Below are 20,940 nucleotides of genomic sequence, written 5' to 3' on the forward strand. Positions count from 1 at the left end.
CAGGATGCTGCCTGGATCAATAAGGAGGGGTTGCTCAAACTCGTTGCTTTTTCTTGATCGGCAGAGACTGAGGGGAGTCCTGATAGAGGATCACAATACTACATGAGATGTAGATAAAGCAGACTATGTTTTCTTTCCCCTGTATGGTTGTGTCAAATACCAGATAATATGGGTTTAAAGTGAGAGGCTGTAGTTGAAAGGAAATGCATGGGGGGACAATTTATTTTTTGCTTTACACAGAGCCGGGTGTCCTGCTAGAGATGGTGATGGCTGCAGATACAATAAAGGTGTTTAAGGGGCCACTAGACAGATTCATGAATGTCCAGGGAATGGAGAGAGATGGAACACGTGCAAGGAGAAGAGGTTTCACATCGTGAATGGCATAGGTAAAGTAGGCCCTATTTCACGTTCCCTGTTCTCAGGGCCCGGGGAGCTAAGGTCAGAACAGGCTGAGCAAACACGGGCGATCACCCTCCAGCCGTCACGTGCCCCTCCCAGCTGATCCACCCACAGGAAACGTCTGCGTGTGAACTTGCTCAATGCAGGAAGTGCTGGACAGTGCCGAGGACACTGGCTGGGGCTGTAACGGCTCCACGGAGCAGGCCAGGGGCTCAGAGCACCTGAGAACTGCAGACAGAGGGAGGTCAGGGGATGATCACCGTCGGTGATTCCAAGCATGTTGGGGAAGGTGAGACCTCTTGACCTTTACGGTCCCTGGCTTACTGAACAATGACGCTGGCCAGCAGAACACAGAGCTGTACATGAGGGCCACTGTCACAACACACATCTCCGCAGCGGCTAACCTAGCCCTTTTCTTTACAAAAATACATTTATTGCAACTTTACAATACTCCAAAAACCAGACCCAATAACAGTGACTAAAACAAGACAAAATTAAAATGTTCCCATCGTGATCTTGGATGATTATGCTCTATGTTGCCCAAAGGTTCCGGAAAACCTCCATGATACGTATGGATACCGCATGTTCCCTCTCCTGGCATGGACGTAACACCAGAACATAGCCAGGCAGTCGGCCCAGATAGAGCTCTGTACTACCTGCCTCCAGGACACAGACAGGTATCTAGATCAGCCTCAAGTGCAGGCGTACAGGCTACGTTAACAAATTTCATGTCACATGCCGGTGATAATAAATCTGATTCTGATTAATCCTGTCTCCTTGCATCACCCCTCCGTACTGGGGAACCAAACATGAACTGCGTTTACACAGAGCATGGCATGGTGTAGGATATACTGATCTCTGTCTGCATACAACACGGTGACCCCAGTCTGTACACACAGTGTCGTTACAGTGAACCCTGTCTGTACACGGTGTCGTTACAGTGTCCCGTCTGTACACGGTGCAGTAACAGCGACCCTTGTCTGTACACGGTGCAGTTACAACGACCCCTGTCTGTACACGGTGCAGTTACAGCGACCCCTGTCTGTACACGGTGCAGTTACAGCGACCCCTGTCTGTACACAGTGTCATTACAACGACCCCTGTCTGTACACGGTGCAGTTACAGCGACCCCTGTCTGTACACGGTGCAGTTACAGCGACCCCTGTCTGTACACGGTGCAGTTACAGCGACCCCTGTCTGTACACGGTGTCATTACAATGACCCCTGTCTGTACACGGTGTCATTACAACGACCCCTGTCTGTACACGGTGTCATTACAACGACCCCTGTCTGTACACGGTGCAGTTACAGCGACCCCTGTCTGTACACAGTGCAGTTACACTGTCCCCTGTCTGTACACGGTGTCATTACAACGACCCTTGTCTGTACACGGTGCAGTTACAGCGACCCCTGTCTGTACACGGTGCAGTTACAGTGTCCCCTGTCTGTACACGGTGTCATTACAACGACCCTTGTCTGCACACACAGTGTCATTACAGCGAACCCTGTCTGTACACGGCGTCATTACAACGACCCCTGTCTGAACAGTGTCATTACAGCGACCCCTGTCTGCACAGTGTCATTACAGCGACCCCTGTCTGCACACAGTGTCATTACAGCGACCCCTGTCTGCACACAGTGCAGTTACAGCGACCCCTGTCTGCACACACAGTGTCATTACAACGACCCCTGTCTGTACACAATGTCATTACAATGACCCGTCTGTACACGGTGCAGTTACAGCGACCCCTGTCTGTACACAGTGTCATTACAACGACCCCTGTCTGTACGCAGTGTCATTACAGCGACCCCTGTCTGCACACAGTGTCATTACAGCGACCCCTGTCTGCACAGACAGTGTCATTACAGCGACCCGTCTGTACGCGGTGCAGTTACAGCGATCCCTGTCTGTACACGGTGTCATTACAGTGACCCGTCTGTACACAATGTCATTACAGCGACCCCTCTGCACAAGGTGCAGTTACAGCGACCACTGTCTGCACACACAGTGTCATTACAGCGACCCGTCTGCACACGGTGCAGTTACAGTGAACCTGTTTGCACACAACACAATGCAGTTAGTCACCCCTGCCTGTACACACAGTACAGTTACAGTGAACCCGTCTGTACAGTATCATTACACCTATCTGCGCACACAGTGTGGTTACAGTGACCCCTGTCTGTACACACGGTGCAGTTACAGTGATACATCTGCAAATACAGTGCAGTTACAGTGAGCCCTGTCTGTACACACACAACGCACAGTTATGCCTGTGGTCTGTATGCAGCATAGTGCAGCATACAGCAATCCCATCATACGTCGGTGCATGGATTCAGGAGTCTGTATAGCAGATATATAAAACTTCAGTGGCTCCACATTTGGAATATTGAAGATTAGCTTTATTTGTTGGATGTACATCAAAGTATACAGTCCAATGTGTGGTTTGCATTGAATCAAATCATCAAGGATTGGGCTGGGCAGTCTGTAAGTGTCATCCTGCTTCCAGTGCCAACATGGTATCCCACAACCCTCTCACCCTAACCACATGTTCGTGGAATGTGGGAGGAAACCAGGGCACCCGGAGGAAACCTATGTAAGGAGAATGTACAAACCTGTGGGGAGAGAATAAGGTTCTAGATAATAGATAGTGAGGAATGTGAGCTAGCAGATACTCAACAGGGCAAATGGACTCCCACAACTTACTGGACACAGCAGTCTCATCTGCTGGAAACGCTGCCCCCATCCACGATCCGGGATAGACTGGCAGCTGGCAATCCCTCCTGACTGTCACTGGCTTTCAAACACATGTCACCTGCCCCGTCAGAAGTTTCAGGGAGAAGGCAGGTGAATGGAGTTGAGGGAGATAATAAACTAGCCATGAAGGAACGGCAGAAGAGAACCAATGGGCTGAAAAGCCTAATTCAGCTCTCATGTCTTATAATGGACCACACGCAGGCAGGTCTTTAATGCGGCATTGCGTTCAGCACAGACAGGATGGGCCGAAAGGCCTGTTCCCATGCTGTAGAACATACACAGAGTACCTACACTGCAGCATTATCTCACAGTGGGGAAAGAGTAAGGTTATGGATGAAAATATGGATGAGGGGTGTGAGTTACCAGAAACTCGATAAGCCGAATGGCCTCTCATGATTTGCTGGACGAGACCGTCTCATCCACAGGAAGTGATGTCCCCATCCCCCGTCCAGGGGTAGATTTGCAGCTGAAAACGCCCTCTCCCACCCCTGAGTGTCACCAACTACCACACACTGCAGTTGCAACACGTCATCTGCCCCGTCTTTCCCTCAAAGCTCTAACACAGGGCAGTACGGCACTGGAGTGGATCCTGTTTTTAACTGCCTGTTACGCCGCTGGTGTTTTAGAGCAGCAATACAGGTTCTCCATCTCTGTCCGGCGGTCTTCAGGGCTTCTCTCATCATACTGGCTCCCTCTCAGTTTTCACTACGCAAGTCCCACATGGAGACTCAGGAATACCATTGTATTCAGACTCTTCATTGCTGTTTCTGTGACACTTTCATTTGACCAGTCTGGGTTGTTAGCCCTCAGTTGAACACCCAAACCCAGAGGACCGGTGGACCACTCTTAGTCTGCCCTCCATGCTTTGACCTGTTTGGCATGGGTGACCCTACCAAGACACAAAGCATAAAGCCCCGACTCCAGCCAGCACAGCACGCAAGCCTCCAAACCAAGGCAAGGTTGTGGTCCCCTTCCTGACATCAACAACATATTCAAAAGACAGTGTGTCAATGCTACATCCTTTATGAGGGATCCTCACCTGCAGGACATGCCCCCTCTTTATAACTACTACCTGGGAGGAAGTACAGAAGCCCAAGGACCCATACAATGTATTAGGAACAGCTTCTGGCCCTCCTTCATCAGATTTCTGAATGAACTCGTGAACTTACTTAATGCACTTGGACAACAAAGATTTTGCTTCCTGAGTACTTTTGGGTATACCTTATGGATTTTGGGCTGCTGATCATGAAAGTCACCATGAAATTTCCTCATCATGCATCACTGTTTAAAAATCACCTGTATTTGTTACTCCAATTGATAACTCAAGTCTGAATAACTGATGCCAAGATTAAGGAAGGCATTTTTGTTGGTCTACAAATCAAGCGGTTCATCAATGACAGGCAATTCGAAGAATAACTAGCAGGGCCGAAGAAAATAGTGTGGAAGACATTCAAGGATGTTGTTGAAAGTTTTCTTGGCAACTACAGAGCACCAAACTATGTGCAGCTGGTTGACAACAGGCTTCAAGCATACAAAACCATGAAGGGCAACATGTCACTAAAGATTCATTTCCTGCATTCCCACTTAGACTTCTTCCCTGCAAACCTTGCTGTCAGTGACGAGCAGGGTGAAAGGTTTCACCAGGACATTGCTGATCAGGGCAACTGGAACCCACCAATGTTGCCTGATTATTTTTCGACACATAAGGGGGCTCAGACACCGAGTCCAAACAAAAATCACCAACAGAACATTTTTAACTTAGTTGAACTATTGCAAAGGGTTGGCACCTTTGTGCAATTAAACGCATATTAATAAAAGTTAATTTCTTGTTTCTTCAATTCCTAAGTAGTCTGAAATTATATTTGTGTTCAGCTTCAAGTGGTCTCACATAAATAAAAAAATTCTGAGGAAGCAACACTTCTGAAAAAAGTTGTTACCCAGTGATATTTATTGTGACTTCTAGTAATTTGCTGACCCTGCACTGTACTGCTGCCACATAATGACACAGCTCATGTCCGTGACCATAAATCTGATTCTGATAAAGCCCGGAGATAGTGTTTCTACAGGGTATATACTGTATCAGTTTTTTTGCGGGGGTGCCAAGGTAGCGTAGTGGTTAGCATATTATAGCTCAGGGTAACATAGAAACATAGAAAACCTACAGCACAATACAGGCCCTTCGCCACAAAGTTGTGCCGAATACGTCCCTACCCTAGAAATTACTAGGGTTATCCATAGCCCTCTATTTTTCTAAGCTCCATGTACCTATCCAAAAGTCTCTTAAAAGACCCTATCGTATCCGCCTCCACCACCGTTGCCGGCAGCCCATTCCATGCACTCACCACTGTCTGCGTAAAAAACTTACCCCTGACATCTCCTCTGTACCTACTCCCCAGCACCTTAAACCTGTGTCTTCTTGTGGCAACCATGTCAGCCCTGGGAAAAAGCCTCTGATTATCGATTAATGCCTCTCATCATCTTATACAGCTCTATCAGGTCATCTCTCATCTTCCGTTGCTCGAAGGAGAAAAGGCTGAGTTCACTCAACCTGGTATCATAAGGCATGCTCCCCAATCCAGGCAACATCCTTGTAAATCTCCTCTGCACCCTTCCTATGGTTTCCACATCCTTCTTGTAGTGAGGCAACCAGAACTGAGCACAGTACTCCAAGTGGGGTCTGACCAGGGTCCTACATAGCTGCAACATTACCTCTCTGCTCCTGAATTCAATTCCACAATTGATGAAGGCCAATGTATGCCTTCTTAACCACAGGGTCAATCTGCACAGCTGTTTTGAGTGTCCTATGGACTCGGACCCCAAGATCCCTCTGATCCTCCATACTACCAAGAGTCTTACCATTAATACTACATTCTGCTATCATATTTGACCTACCAAAATGAACCACTTCACATTTATCTGGGTTGAACTCCATCTGCCACTTCTCAGCCCAGTTTTGCAAACTATCAATGTCCCGCTGTAACCTCTGACAGCCCTCCACACTATCCACAGCACCTCCAACCTTTGTGTCATCAGCAAACTTACAAACCCATCCCTCCACTTCCTCATTCAGGTCACTTATAAAAATCAAGAAGAGTAAGGGTCTCAGAACAGATCCCTGAGGCACTCCACTGGTCACCAACCTCTATGCAGAACATGACCCATCCACAACCACTGTTTGCTTTCTGTGGGCAAGCCAGTTCTGGATCCACAAAGCAATGTCCCCTTGGATCCCATGCCTCCTTACTTTCTCAATAAGCCTTGCATGGGGTACCTTATGAAAAGCCTTGCTGAAATCCATATACACTACATGTACTGCTCATCCTTCATCAACGTGTTTAGTCACATCCTCAAAAAAATTGAATCAGTCTCGTCAGGCATGACCTGCCCTTGACAAAGCCATGCTGACTATTCCTTATCATATACCTCACAAAACGTTCACAAATCCTGCCTCTCAGGATCTCCTCCATCAACTTACCAACCACTGAGGTAAGACTCACTGGTCTATAATTTCCTGGGCTTTCCCTACTCCCTTTCTTGAATAAAGGAACAAAATCCGCAACCCTCCAATCCTCCGTAACCTCTCCCGTCCCCATTGATGATGCAGAGATCATTGCCAGAGGCTCATCAATCTCCTCTCTTGCCTCCCATAGTAGCCCGGGGTACATCACTTTCGGTCCCGACGACTTACCCAACTTGATGCTTTCCAAAACCTCCAGCACATCCTCTTTCTTAATATCTACATGCTCAAGCTTTCAGTCTGCTGAAAGTCATCACTGCAATCACCAAGATCCTTTTTCCATAGTGAATACTGAAGTAAAGTATTCATTAGTACCTCTGCTATTTCCTCCAGTTCCATATACACTTTCCCACTGTCACATTTGATAGGTCTTATTCTTTCACACCTTTTCCTCTCGCTCTTCACAAACTTGTAGAATACCTTGGGGTTTTCTTAATCCTGCCCGCCAAAGCCTTCTCATGGCCCCTTCCGGCTCTCCTACTTTCCTTCTTAAGCTCCTTCCTGTAAGCCTTATAATCTTCCAGATTTCTAACATTACCTAACTCTCTGAACCTCTTGTAAGCTTTTCTTTTCTTCTTGACTAGATTTACAATAACCTTTGTACACCATGGTTCCTGTACCCTACCGTAATTTCCCTGTCTCATTGGAACGTACCTATGCAGAAGTCCATACAAATATCCCCTGAACATTTGTCACATTTCTTCCATACTTTTCCCTGAGAATATCTGTTCCCAATTTAAGCTTCCAATTTCCTGCCTGATAGCCTCATAATTCTCCTTATTCCAATTAATTGCTTTTCTAACTTGTCTGTTCCTATCTCTCTCCAATGCTATGGTAAAGGAGATAGAATTATGATCACTATCTCCAAAATGCTCCCCCACTGAGAAATCTGACACTTGACCAGGTTCATTTTCCAAACCCAAATCAAGTAGAGTCTCTCCTCTTGTAGGCTTATATACATATTGTGTCAAGAAACCTTCCTGAACACACCTAACAAACTCCACCCCATCTAAACCCCTTGCTCTAGGGAGATGCCAATCAACATTTGGGAAATTAAAATATCCCATCATGACAACTCTGTTATTATTACACCTTTCCAGGATCTGTTTCCCTATCTGCTCCTTGATATCCCTGTTACTATTGGGTGGCCTATAAAAAACACCCAGTAAAGTTACTGACCCCTTCCTTTTCCTAACCTCCACCCACAGAGACTCCGTAGGCAATCCTCCATGGCATCCACCTTTTCTGCAGTCATGACACTATCTCTGATCAACAGTGCCATGCCTCCATCTCTTTTGCCTCCCCCCCTGTCCTTTCTGAAACATCTAAAACCTGGCACTTGAAGTAACCATTCCTGTCCCTGAGCCATCCAAGTCTCTGTAATGGCCACCACATCATAGCTCCAAGTACTGATACACAAGTTGGAGTTTGGACTTCGATTCTGATGCCGTCTGTATGTTTTTCCTGTGAATGCTCAGGTTTCCTCCAGGTGCTCCAGTTTCCTCCCACAGTCTAAAAACCGTACTGGTTAGTAGGTTAATTAATAAAGGTAGATAAATCCCCCGGGCCTGACATGATATTTCCTCGGACCTTGAGAGAGACTCGTGTAGAAATTGCAGGGGCCCTGGCAGAAATATTTAAAATGGGCACCACGGGTGCGGTGCCGGAGGATTGGAGGGTAGCTCATGTTGTTCAGTTGTTCAAAAAGGCTCCAAATATAAACCAGATTATTACAGTAACCTGGTTATTACAGAGCCTGACATTAGTAGCAGGTAAATTTTTGGAAGGTGTACTGAAAGATCGGATATACAAGTATTTGGACAGCCAAGGGCCGATAAAGGATAGTCAGCATGACTTTGTGCGTGGCAGATCATGTATAATGAATCTTGTAGAGTTTTTCGAGGAGGTTACCAAAAAAGTAGATGAAGGAAAGGCTGTGGATGTTGTCTACATGGACTTCATTAAGGCCTTTAACAAGGTCCCAAATGGGAGGTTAGTTCAGAAAGTTAAGAGACTAGATATCCATGGAGAGGTTGTAAACTGGATTCAAAATTGGCTGTGTGGGAGAAGACAGAGAGTGGTAGTGGACGATTGCTTCTCAGACTGGAGGCCTGTGACTAGTGGTGTGCCTCAAGGATCTGTGCTGGGACCATTATTGTTTGTTGTCTATATCAATGATATCGATGTGGTAAATTGGATCAGCAAGTTTGCTGATGACACTAAGATTGGAGGCGTTGTGGACAGCGAGGAAGGCTTTCAAAGCTTGCAGAGGGATTTGGACCAACTGGAAAAATGGACCAGAAAATGGCAGATGGAATTTAATGCAGACAAGTGTGAGGTGTTGCATTTTGGAAGGACTAATCAAGGTAGGACATACACAGTAAATGGTAGGGCACTGAGGAGTGCGGAGGAACAAAGGGATCTGGGAGTTCAGGTACATAATTCCCTGAAAGTGGTGTCACAGGCAGACAGGGTTGTAAATAAGTCTTTTGGTACCCTGGCGTTCATAAATCAAAGTACTGAGTATAGGAGTTGGGATGTTATGGTGAGGTTGTATAAGATATTGGTGAGGCCAAATTTGGAGTATTGTGAGCAATTCTGGTCACCTAACTATGGGAAGGATATCAGTAAGATTGAAAGAGTGCAGAGAAGATTTACTAGGATGTTGCCGGGTCTTCAGGAGTTGAGTTATGGGGAAAGATTAACCAGGTTAGGAATTTATTCCTTGCAGAGTAGAAGAATGAGGGGAGATTTGATAGAGGTTTACATAATTATGAGGGGTAAAGACAGAGTAAATGTGAATAGGCTCTTTCCACTTAGATTAAGAGAGATAAATACCAGAGGACATGGCTTTAGGGTGAAAGGGGAAAGGTTTAGGTGGAACATCCGGGGGAGCTTCTTCATTCAGCGAGAGGTGGGAGTGTGGAACGTGGTAAATGCGGGCTCACTCTTAAGTTTTAAGAATAAATTATATAGATGCATGGATGGGAGAGGTCTGGAGGGTTATGGACTGGGTGCAGGTCAATGGGACTAGCGGAATAAAGTTTCTGCACAGACCGTAAGGGCCGAATGGCTGTCTTCTGCGCTGTAGTGTTCTATGGTTCTACTTACTGACTGCCTGTCACACCGCTGGAGTTTAGGGCAGCAATGAAGATCCTCCATATCTTGTCAGTCCTTCGCCAGACAGATGTAGAAGGATTATTCACCGCTGTTTCTGTAACAATTTTGTTTTGATCGGTGCAGGTTGTCAGCCCTGAGCTGAACTCCCGAACCCAGTGGACCAGTGGAGTGCTCCCATTCTGGCTTCCACCCTTTGACCTATTTAGAATGGGCGCTCCTGTCAAGAGCCAAAGCATAAAGCTCTGACTCCAGCCGACATAGGCCTCCGGTCATTGAGACACATGAGCCTCCAAACCACGACAAGACTGAGGCCCACTTGGAGGACTGCCATGCACAGCATTGTGTCAATCCTGGCGACAATGTCGACTAAATGTCTTCCTCCTGTGCACCATAGCTTCATAATCATGAGTCCATCTGAAAGCCTGTTCCAATGCTCGTGTCCACCCTTGGTCACAGGCTGAAATGCAGGGAGGGGGGGAAGAGGATGGAGTGAGGGAGGGAGGGAGGGACACACACACGTAACGGTTTAGATTAGGACCAATTCAGGATTTCAAGGCTATCATGACTTACCTCAGAGGCTTATAATTGTTGACTCCAGAAACCTGGGCATTTTGACGTGTTCAGGACAACCACATCAGAGGCAGATGTGTCGACTAGAAGGGCAAATAGGAAAACGATTAAATCAGTTATCGGCTCTCCCACCATTTTACCTGTATTAAAATGCAGGTGGTTTCCTGCTCTGCTCCATGAAAGGGGTCAAAGCAGGAGGTGAAATGTTCCACTGATGTGCTTTGGGACACTTTATAGTAGAGGGAAAGACAAAGCCTTCAAGGCTTAGAAACCAGCACAACAGAACACTCGGCGATCTACAGAGACTCAGGGACACCAAAACTGCAATAGATGAGGTCCCAACATAGAAGAGGGTGCTGGGGAGGGAGGTGTGTGGATGCTGAGTAACTTCGGTACTGTGTAGGTCATCTCTAACAAATAAATCAGGCTGGGTTGAAAAGAGACCTAGGGTCTCTCTGCACCGTCCCATCATAAAGTAAATTCAGTATCAACATATGTCGCCATATGCAATCCTAAGATTCATTCTCTTGCGGGTTTACTCAATGAATCCAATAACCACAATAGAATCAATGAAACAGTGTGCAAAAGGCAACAAACTCTGCAAATACAAAAATAAATAATAAATAAATAAGTAACAAATATCAACAACGTGAGATGAAGAGTCCTTGAAAGTGAGTCCATAGTTTGTGGGGACAGTTCAGTGATAGGGCGAGTGAAGTTACCCCTCTGGTTCAAGAGCCTGATGGTTGAGGAGTAATAGCTGTTCCTGAACCTGGTGGTGTCACACACACCCAAGGTCGGAGTTAAACTGAAGCTCCTTCCACACCGCCCCATCACAGACACCTGGAATCAGATACAGAGTGAAGATCACTCCATACCATCCCCATTACACACACCTGGGGTCAGACACAGAGTGAAGCTCCCTCCACACAGTCCCATCACACACTCCCGGGGGTCAGACACAGAGTGAAGCTCCCTCCACACCGTCCCATCACACACTCCCGGGGTCAGACACAGAGTGAAGCTCCCTCCACACCGTCCCATCACACACTCCCGGGGTCAGACACAGAGTGAAACTCCCTCCACACCGCGCAATCACACACTCCCGGGGTCAGACACAGAGTGAAACTCCCTCCACACTGTCCCATCACACACTCCCGGGTTCAGACACAGAGTGAAACTCCCTCCACACCGCGCAATCACACACTCCCGGGGTCAGACACAGAGTGAAACTCCCTCCACACTGTCCCATCACACACTCCCGGGGTCAGACACAGAGTGAAGGTCCCTCCAGACCGTCCCATCACACACTCCCGGGGTCAGACACAGAGTGAAGCTCCCTCCACACCGTCCCATCACACACTCCCGGGGTCAGACACAGAGTGAAGCTCCCTCCACACCGTCCCATCACACACTCCCGGGGTCAGACACAGAGTGAAACTCCCTCCACACTGTCCCATCACACACTCCCGGGTTCAGACACAGAGTGAAACTCCCTCCACACCGCGCAATCACACACTCCCGGGGTCAGACACAGAGTGAAGCTCCCTCCACACCGTCCCACCACACACTCCCGGGGTCAGACACAGAGTGAAGGTCCCTCCAGTCCGTCCCATCACACACTCCCGGGGTCAGACACAGAGTGAAGCTCCCTCCACACCGTCCCATCACACACTCCCGGGGTCAGACACAGAGTGAAGCTCCCTCCACACCGTCCCATCACACACTCCCGGGGTCAGACACAGAGTGAAGCTCCCTCCACACCGTCCCATCACACACTCCCGGGGTCAGACACAGAGTGAATCTCCCCACACACCGTCCCATCACACCCTCCCTGGGTCAGACACAGAGTGAAGCTCACTCCATACCATCCCCATTACACACACCTGGGGTCAGACACAGAGTGAAGCTCCCTCCACACTGCCCCATCACACACTCCTGGGGTCAGACACAGAGTGAAACTCTCTCCACACTGTCCCATCACACACTCCCGGGGTCAGACACACAGTGAAGCTCCCTCCACACCGTCCCATCACACACTCCCGGGGTCAGACACAGAGTGAAGCTCCCTCCACACCGCGCAATCACACACTCCCGGGGTCAGACACAGAGTGAAACTCCCTCCACACTGTCCCATCACACACTCCCGGGTTCAGACACACAGCGAAACTCCCTCCACACCGCGCAATCACACACTCCCGGGGTCAGACACAGAGTGAAGCTCCCTCCACACTGTCCCATCACACACTCCCGGGGTCAGACACAGAGTGAAGCTCCCTCCACACCGTCCCATCACACACTCCCGGGGTCAGACACAGAGTGAAACTCCCTCCACACTGTCCCATCACACACTCCCGGGTTCAGACACAGAGTGAAACTCCCTCCACACCGCGCAATCACACACTCCCGGGGTCAGACACAGAGTGAAGCTCCCTCCACACCATCCCACCACACACTCCCGGGGTCAGACACAGAGTGAATCTCCCCACACATCGTCCCATCACACCCTCCCTGGGTCAGACACAGAGTGAAGGTCCCTCCAGACCGTCCCATCACACACTCCCGGGGTCAGACACAGAGTGAAGCTCACTCCATACCATCCCCATTACACACACCTGGGGTCAGACACAGAGTGAAGCTCCCTCCACACTGCCCCATCACACACTCCTGGGGTCAGACACAGAGTGAAACTCCCTCCACACTGTCCCATCACACACTCCCGGGGTCAGACACAGAGTGAAGCTCCCTCCACACCGTCCCATCACACACTCCCGGGGTCAGACACAGAGTGAAGCTCACTCCATACCATCCCCATTACACACACCTGGGGTCAGACACAGAGTGAAGCTCCCTCCACACTGCCCCATCACACACTCCTGGGGTCAGACACAGAGTGAAACTCCCTCCACACTGTCCCATCACACACTCCCGGGGTCAGACACAGAGTGAAGCTCCCTTCACACCGTCCCATCACACATTCCCGGGGTCAGACACAGAGTGAAGCTCCCTCCACACCGTCCCATCACACACTCCCGGGGTCAGACACAGAGTGAAGCTCCCTCCACACTGTCCCATCACACACTCCCGGGGTCAGACACAGAGTGAAACTCCCTCCACACCGTCCCATCACACACTCCCGGGTTCAGACACAGAGTGAAACTCCCTCCACACCGCGCAATCACACACTCCCGGGGTCAGACACAGAGTGAAGCTCCCTCCACACCGTCCCACCACACACTCCCGGGGTCAGACACAGAGTGAATCTCCCCACACACCGTCCTATCACACCCTCCCGGGGTCAGACACAGAGTGAAGGTCCCTCCAGACCGTCCCATCACACACTCCCGGGGTCAGACACAGAGTGAAGCTCCCTCCACACCATCCCCATCACACACTCCCGGGGTCAGACACAGAGTGAAGCTCCCTCCACACCGTCCCATCACACACTCCCGGGGTCAGACACAGAGTGAAGCTCCCTCCACACCGTACCACCACACACTCCCGGGGTCAGACACAGAGTGAATCTCCCCACACACCGTCCCATCACACCCTCCCGGGGTCAGACACAGAGTGAAGGTCCCTCCAGACCGTCCCATCACACACTCCCGGGATCAGACACAGAGTGAAGCTCCCTCCACACCGTCCCATCACACACTCCTGGGGTCAGACACAGAGTGAAGGTCCCTCCACACCGTCCCACCAGACACTCCCGGGGTCAGACACAGAGTGAATCTCCCCACACACCGTCCCATCACACCCTCCCGGGGTCAGACACAGAGTGAAGCTCCCTCCACACCGTCCCATCACACACTCCCGGGGTCAGACACAGTGAAGCTCCCTCCACACCATCCCCATCACACACTCCCGGGGTCAGACACAGAGTGAAGCTCCCTCCACACCGTCCCATCACACACTCCCGGGGTCAGACACAGAGTGAAACTCCCTCCACAACACCCCATCACACACTCCCGGGGTCAGACAGAGTGAAGCTCCCTCCACACCGTCCCCATTACACACTCCCGGGGTCAGATACAGAGTGAAACTCCCTCCACATCGTCCCATCACACACTCCCGGGGTCAGACACAGAGTGAAACTCCCTCCACACCGCTCCATCACACACTCCCGGGGTCAGACACAGAGTGAAGCTCCCTCCACACCGTGCCATCACACACTCCCGGGGTCAGACACAGAGTGAAACTCCCTCCACAACACCCCATCACACACTCCCGGGGTGAGACACAGAGTGAAGCTCCCTCCACACCGTCCCATCACACACTCACGGGGTCAGACACAGATTGAAGCTCCCTCCACACCATCCCCATCACACACTCCCGGGGTCAGACACAGAGTGAAGCTCCCTCCACACCGTCCCCATTACACACTCCCGGGGTCAGATACAGAGTGAACTCCCTCCATATCGTCCCATCACACACTCCCGGGGTCAGACACAGAGTGAAACTCCCTCCACACCGCCCCATCACACACTCCCGGGGTCAGACACAGAGTGAAGCTCCCTCCACACCGTCCCATCACACACTCCCGGGGTCAGACACAGAGTGAAACTCCCTCGACAACACCCCATCACACACTCCCGGGGTCAGACACAGAGTGAAGCTCCCTGCACACCGTCCCATCACACACTCACGGGGTCAGAAACAGAGTGAATCTCCGTCCATACCGTCTCATCACACACCCCCGGGGTCAGACACAGAGCGAAGCTCCCTTCACACCATCTCATAATACTCCTGAGGTCAGATGTAGAGTGGAGACGTCGCAATATTGTCCCATCACCCACTTCTAGGAGGTGGGTTATTTATAATGACACACACGCTCTCTTTCTTTCTCTTTCTCCGTCAACATTCCCAGAACCAACACAGCTCTTTAATCTAAGTATTTTTAATGTCTAAATGACACAAGCAAAGGACAAAAAAAGGGGAATCCTGAATTTAAAATAAAAGTAACAAAAAGTCTAAGGTACTGAATTAATATCCCGAAAGGATGTGTGAATTAAGCAACTGAACACTCACCCAAGGCATAGAGGTGTGAACAGTTTCTCCTCACCTCTGTAACACTGAGTAACTACGGGAGCTCAGACATGAATTCAGAGACGTCAGTCACAGTCTGCCTTGGAAAGCACCAATGAAATATAGCTGCACATTATTCCTGAACGCAGCCGGGTAAATGTAACCGAGAGCCAAGGTGAGATCAGGGGCAGGTCAACCTCCGGAGAAGCTAGACAGGATGGGATTGGTTGGACGGCATTCCTCCGTGGTAATGGAGTGCAGATGGTGTTTACAAAACTCCCTCAGCAGGAGTCCAGGGCAGGAGAAGGTGACTGCTCAGTTGTAACAGCCAAACATGATTGAGAACCAGAGATCCCTAGGCCAATGTCATTCCCCAGAGTAAACAAAACAGATCTCTCTAAAGATAACATGCTTATAAGAAGCGATGGGTTAACAATATCAAAACAACAGCAGAGCAGACCAGTCTCCACTGTACTTGTAGCCCGGTGTGAAACAGTGACAGACTGGCCCTTAACAGTACTGTACCGACATTACAGAATGATAACAGAACTGCACTCCGATGTTACACAGTGACAGACCTGTCCCCACTGGTACCGTACCCCGGTATTATACACTGACAGACCCGTCCCCACTGGTACTGCAGCCTGGCGTTATACAGTGACAGACCCGTCCCCACTGGTACTGTACCCTGATGTTATACAGCGACAGGCCAGTCCCCACCAGTACCGTATCCCGGTGTTACACACTGACAGACCCGTCCCCACCGGTACCGTACCCCAGTATTACACAGTGACAGACCTGTCCCCACCAGTACCATTCCCCGGTGTTACAGTAACAGACCCGTCCCCACTGGTACCGTACCCTGGTGTTACACAGTGACAGACCCACCCCCACTGGTACCGTACCCCGGTATTATACAGTACCATACCCCATTTGAATACAGTAACAGATCTGTGTGTACCCCAGTGTTACACACCGACAAACCCATTCCCTCAGGTGCTGTGACACTCCCATCTGCACTGTTACTGCACCCCAGTGTTATACAGTCACAGACCCGTCCCCACCAGTGGTAACATTGTTGTACAGTTCTGGTGAGAATGGGTACGTCACTGTATAATGCTGGGTTATGCTACCTGGAGGGACTGGTCTGTCACAGGACAATAATGAGGTGTGGTCCTGATGAGGATTTGTCTTTCGTTGTAAAACACCAGGGTATTCCAGTATTCTACAATGGCAGACCCCTCCCCACTGGTACTGTACCCCGATGTTATACAGTGATAGACCCGTCCCCACTGGTACTGTAGCCTGGTGTTATACAGTGACAGACCCATCCCCACTGGTACTGTACTCTGGTGTTATATACTGACAGACCCATCCCGACTGTTTTACCCCAGTATTAAACAGTGATAGACCATCCCTACTGGTACTGTACCCCAGTGCTGTACAGTGACAGGCCTGTCTGCACTTGTACTGTACCCCAGTGTTATATGGTGACAGTCTCACCCCACTTCTTCGGTACCCCAGTGTTATATAGTGACAGACACGTCCCCACCGATGCCGTAACCCCGGTGTTCTTCAATGATAGACCCATCCGTACCAGTACTGTACCCCAGTGTTACACAGTAACAGACCCATCCCCACTGATACTGTACCCCGGTGTTACATAGTGATAGTCTGTCCCCACTCCTGCCTTACCCTGGTGTTATACATTTACAGACCTAACCCCATTGCTACCATACCCGGGTGTTATACAGAGACAGACCCATATCCCAGTATTATAGAGTGACAAACCCATTCCCACCAGTACTGTACCCCAGTGTTATATGGTGACAGACCCATCCCCATCAATACTGTACCCCAGTGTTATACAGTGACAGACCTATCCCCACCAGCACCGTACCCCAGTGTAATACAGTGACAGACCCATCCCCACCAGTACTGTACCCCAGTTTTACACAGACAGACCCATCCCCACTGATACTGTACCCCGGTGTTACCTTGTGATAGTCTGTCCCCACCGGCACCGTACCCCAGTGTTATACAACAATAGAGATATGATCATATCAGATGAGACCTATACCGACATGCACTGTATCCAAGTGTTATACAGTGGCAGACCCAGTGGCTGACCATCCTGATCCTCTCCTATCAGTTACCTACCTCTGCACCCCCTTTCCTCCCTCCTTCCTCAAACCCATTCCTCTGATCTTCCCTCCCCTCTGGACCCTGTTTCCCAGCCGTTAACCGTCCATTGTCCCAGGGTCCTGTCTTTCTCTCCCACCCATCCACCCCCACACCACCCTCCCCAGACCCCGTCCCTGATCATTTCCCACTCCTCAGGACTTGACCTCTCCACCCCACCTCCCTCTCCAGGATCCTATCCCGTCTTCTCCCAACCCCAACACCGAGCCTCGTCCCTTGTCTTCTCCACTCTCCCTGGGACCTATTCCCCCGTTGTTTCCTATCTCCCCGGGCCCTTTCTCCTCCCCCCCCCCCCCCGTCATCATCTGCCCGGGCCCTGTCCACAGACTTCTCCCTGCTCCACCCCCCCTTCAGGGCCTTGTGTCCTGACCACTCCTTCCTCCCCTTTTTAAAAAAACTTTCCAGGCCTTGTTCCATCCACCCACTCCCATCTCCAAGCCTTCTCTTTTCCCCGGACCCTGTTCACCTCCTTTACCTCAGCCCAGACCCCACTCACTCCCTTTACCCTGGCCTGGACCCTGTTCACACCCTTTGACTCCACAGGGTTCACGCTGCCCTGGACCCCATGCACCACAGCCCATACCCCGTTCACCTCCTTCACCTGGACGGACCCTGTTCACCCCCATCATCCCTCATCCAGACCCCTGTTCACCCCCACAAAGTACCCTATACACCCCCAGCAACCTGGCCCGGATACTGTTAACCTCCTTCATCCAGGCCCAGATGCTGCTCTCCCCTTTCAATCCCACAAGGACCCTGTTCACCCCCTTCACCCTAGCCTAGTCCCAGTTCACCTCTTTCACCCCAGCCCGTACCCTGTTCACCCCTTTCAACATGGCCCGAAGACTGTTCACCACCTTCACCTCAGTCCGGACCCTGTTCATCTCCTACAACCCGACCCAGATCTTCTTCACCCCGGCCTGAACCTTATTTGCCTCCCTTCAACACGGTCCATACCCTGTTCACCTCTTTCACCCCGCCCCGGACCCTGTACAGCCCCATCAACCCCTCCCCGGCCTGGAACTCCTCTAATCCCCCTCCCTCTTCGCTCACCTACTCGTCTGGCGCCATCTTGCTCTCCTGTCGACTGCCTGAGACTCCCGCCCCCGCGCCCGCCCATTGGCTGTCGGCCAACGCGCCCCCTCGACCCCGCCTCCTCCGTCTGGTCTTCGCCATCGCCATTGGTCATGACCGCCGTCACTCCGGGAGGGCGGTGACGTTCGCCCTTCCGCCCCGATATCGCGGAGCAGCTGTGTCGCTTCAGCCAACACGCCTGCGCACTTCCAGGGAAAGTCGTGGGGGTTGAACGAGCCTGTCAATCACCCGGGCGGAACCACCTTCGCTTTGCAAGGCATCCGGATGTGCCCCAGGTTGAGGGCAAATGCCCAGACTTGAATGGGAACCTCAGGCGCTCCGCGTTACGCAACTTTCAGCGGAGAGGCTGCTGCCTCCACTCCAAGTGCTTGAGGTCAACTTCTGCGCGGCGCTGTCACACCGTCCGGAGAGGACCGTGGGGAGACCACGGGAGGCATTCCTCCTGCAGCTGGCGGGTTCAAACCGGCCCCAAAATACCTCTGCAAAGAAAGACGGCTGTGGCCAATCCGGTTTGCAGTTACCGAGCAACACACACACACACAAAATGAGCTGACCTGACCTGGTGAGATCCTCCATCATTCTATGTGTGTTGCTGTGGATTTCCAGCGTCTGCAGAACCTATGGCATGTGTCGTGAAATTTGTTGCTTTGTGTCAGCGGTGCAGAGCAAAACTTAAAAAATTACTGCAAGTCACAACGATTAATTATATAAGTAAATAAGCCCGCCCTGGACCCCATTCTTACCTTCACCACAGCCCCAGACCCCGTTCACCCCTATCATCCTGGCACATGTAAGTAAACTGAATTATAAACACCAAAGAAATCTGCAGATGCTGAAAATCCAGAGCAACACATACACAAAGTTGGGAGAACTCAACAGGTCAGGCAGCATCCAGGGAAATGAATAAACAGTCGACGTTTTGGCCGCGACCCTTCTTCAGGACTGGAAAAGAAGATGCCAGAATAGAAAGGGAGTGGGGGTGGTGGAGTGAGGGGAAGGAGGACAACTAGAAGGTGACAGGTAAAGCCAGGTGGGTGGGAAAGGTAAAGGGCTGCAGAAGTAGGAATCTGATCGGAGAGGAGAGTGAACCATGGGAGAAAAGGAAAGTGACCCAGGGAGAGGAGATAGGCAGGTGAGAAGAGGCATGCACCCAGAGTTGGAAATAGAAGAACAGGGAAGTGGGGGTGGGGGGAAGAGTTTTGTTTTACCTGACGGAGGGTACCCAGACGGAACATGAGGTGTTGCTCCTCCACCCTGGGGACTGACATGATGGAATGGGAATGAGAATTAAAACGTATGGCCGACCGGAAGTTACGCTTGTGGCAGACGGAGCAAAGGTGCTGGGGAAATCTATGATGGGCCTCACCAGCTTAGCGGAGGCCGCATTGGGAGCACCGTAACGGACGGCCCCAGCAGATTCGCAGGTGAAGCCCCTGGAAGGACTTTGAGGGCCTCGCTTGCAGGCGAGGGAGGAGGTGAATGGGCAGGTGCTTTGCAGGGGTAAGTACCGGGAGGGAGGAAACGCAGAGTGAAATATACCATATGTCGGAATAAAATCAGGCCTATGAGGTGTTATGTAGTGAAACCATTTTCCCAGTATGAATCAAATTGTTCCAACTTATGATTAATAGATGCTGTTATCTTCTCCATTTTGTAAATGTCCATTGTAATTTACTTTATTTTATTGTCACCAAACAATTGATACTAGAGTGTACAATCATCACAGTGATTTGTTTCTGTGCTTCGCGCTCCCTGAAGTACAAATCAAAGTAAATATAATAAAAATTTATATCGTAAATCATAATTAGAAAATAGAAAAGGGGAAGTAAGGTAGTGCAGGTCAGGTCTGGATATTTGGAAGGTACGGCCCAGATCCGGGTCAGGATCTGTTCAGCAGTCTTATCACAGTTGGAAAGAAGCTGTTCCCAAATCTGCCCGTACGAATCTTCAAGCTCCTGAACCTTCTCCCGGAGGTAAGTGGGACAAAAAGTGTGTTGGCTGGGTGGGTCCTGCCCTTGATTATCCTGGCAGCACTGCTCCGACAGCGTGCGGTGAAAAGTGAGTCCAAGGATGGAAGATTGGTTTGCATGATGTGCTGGGCTGTGTTCACGATCTTCTGCAGCTTCTTCCAGTCTTGGAGAGGACAACTTCCATACCAGGTTGTGATGCACCCTAGAAGAATGCTTTCTACGGTGCATCTCTAAAAATCAGTGAGGGTTTTAGGGGACAGGCCAAATTTCTATCCATACATTTAAAG

At 50.4% G+C, this 20,940-nt stretch overlaps 1 protein-coding gene across 5 annotated transcripts in view; it reads right to left on the reverse strand.

Moving 5' to 3' along the window:
• Positions 1-18,715, reverse strand: part of LOC132380625 (serine/threonine-protein kinase A-Raf-like) — a 134,785-nt gene extending 116,070 nt beyond the window's left edge. For 2 of the 5 annotated variants that reach the window (XM_059949566.1, XM_059949562.1), the window contains exons 1-2: positions 18,642-18,715; positions 10,362-10,444 (exon numbers count right to left, since the gene is read on the reverse strand). The gene's annotated coding sequence lies outside the window, so the exon portion shown is untranslated. Of the gene's footprint in view, positions 1-10,361; positions 10,445-15,389; positions 15,412-18,641 lie in introns of those variants that run through there. The other 3 variants (XM_059949565.1, XM_059949563.1, XM_059949564.1) reach the window with 3 other exon arrangements.
• Positions 18,716-20,940: the final 2,225 nt, after the last annotated feature.

Source organism: Hypanus sabinus, chromosome 24 (assembly GCF_030144855.1).
Source record: "Hypanus sabinus isolate sHypSab1 chromosome 24, sHypSab1.hap1, whole genome shotgun sequence".
Taxonomy (NCBI): domain Eukaryota; kingdom Metazoa; phylum Chordata; class Chondrichthyes; order Myliobatiformes; family Dasyatidae; genus Hypanus; species Hypanus sabinus.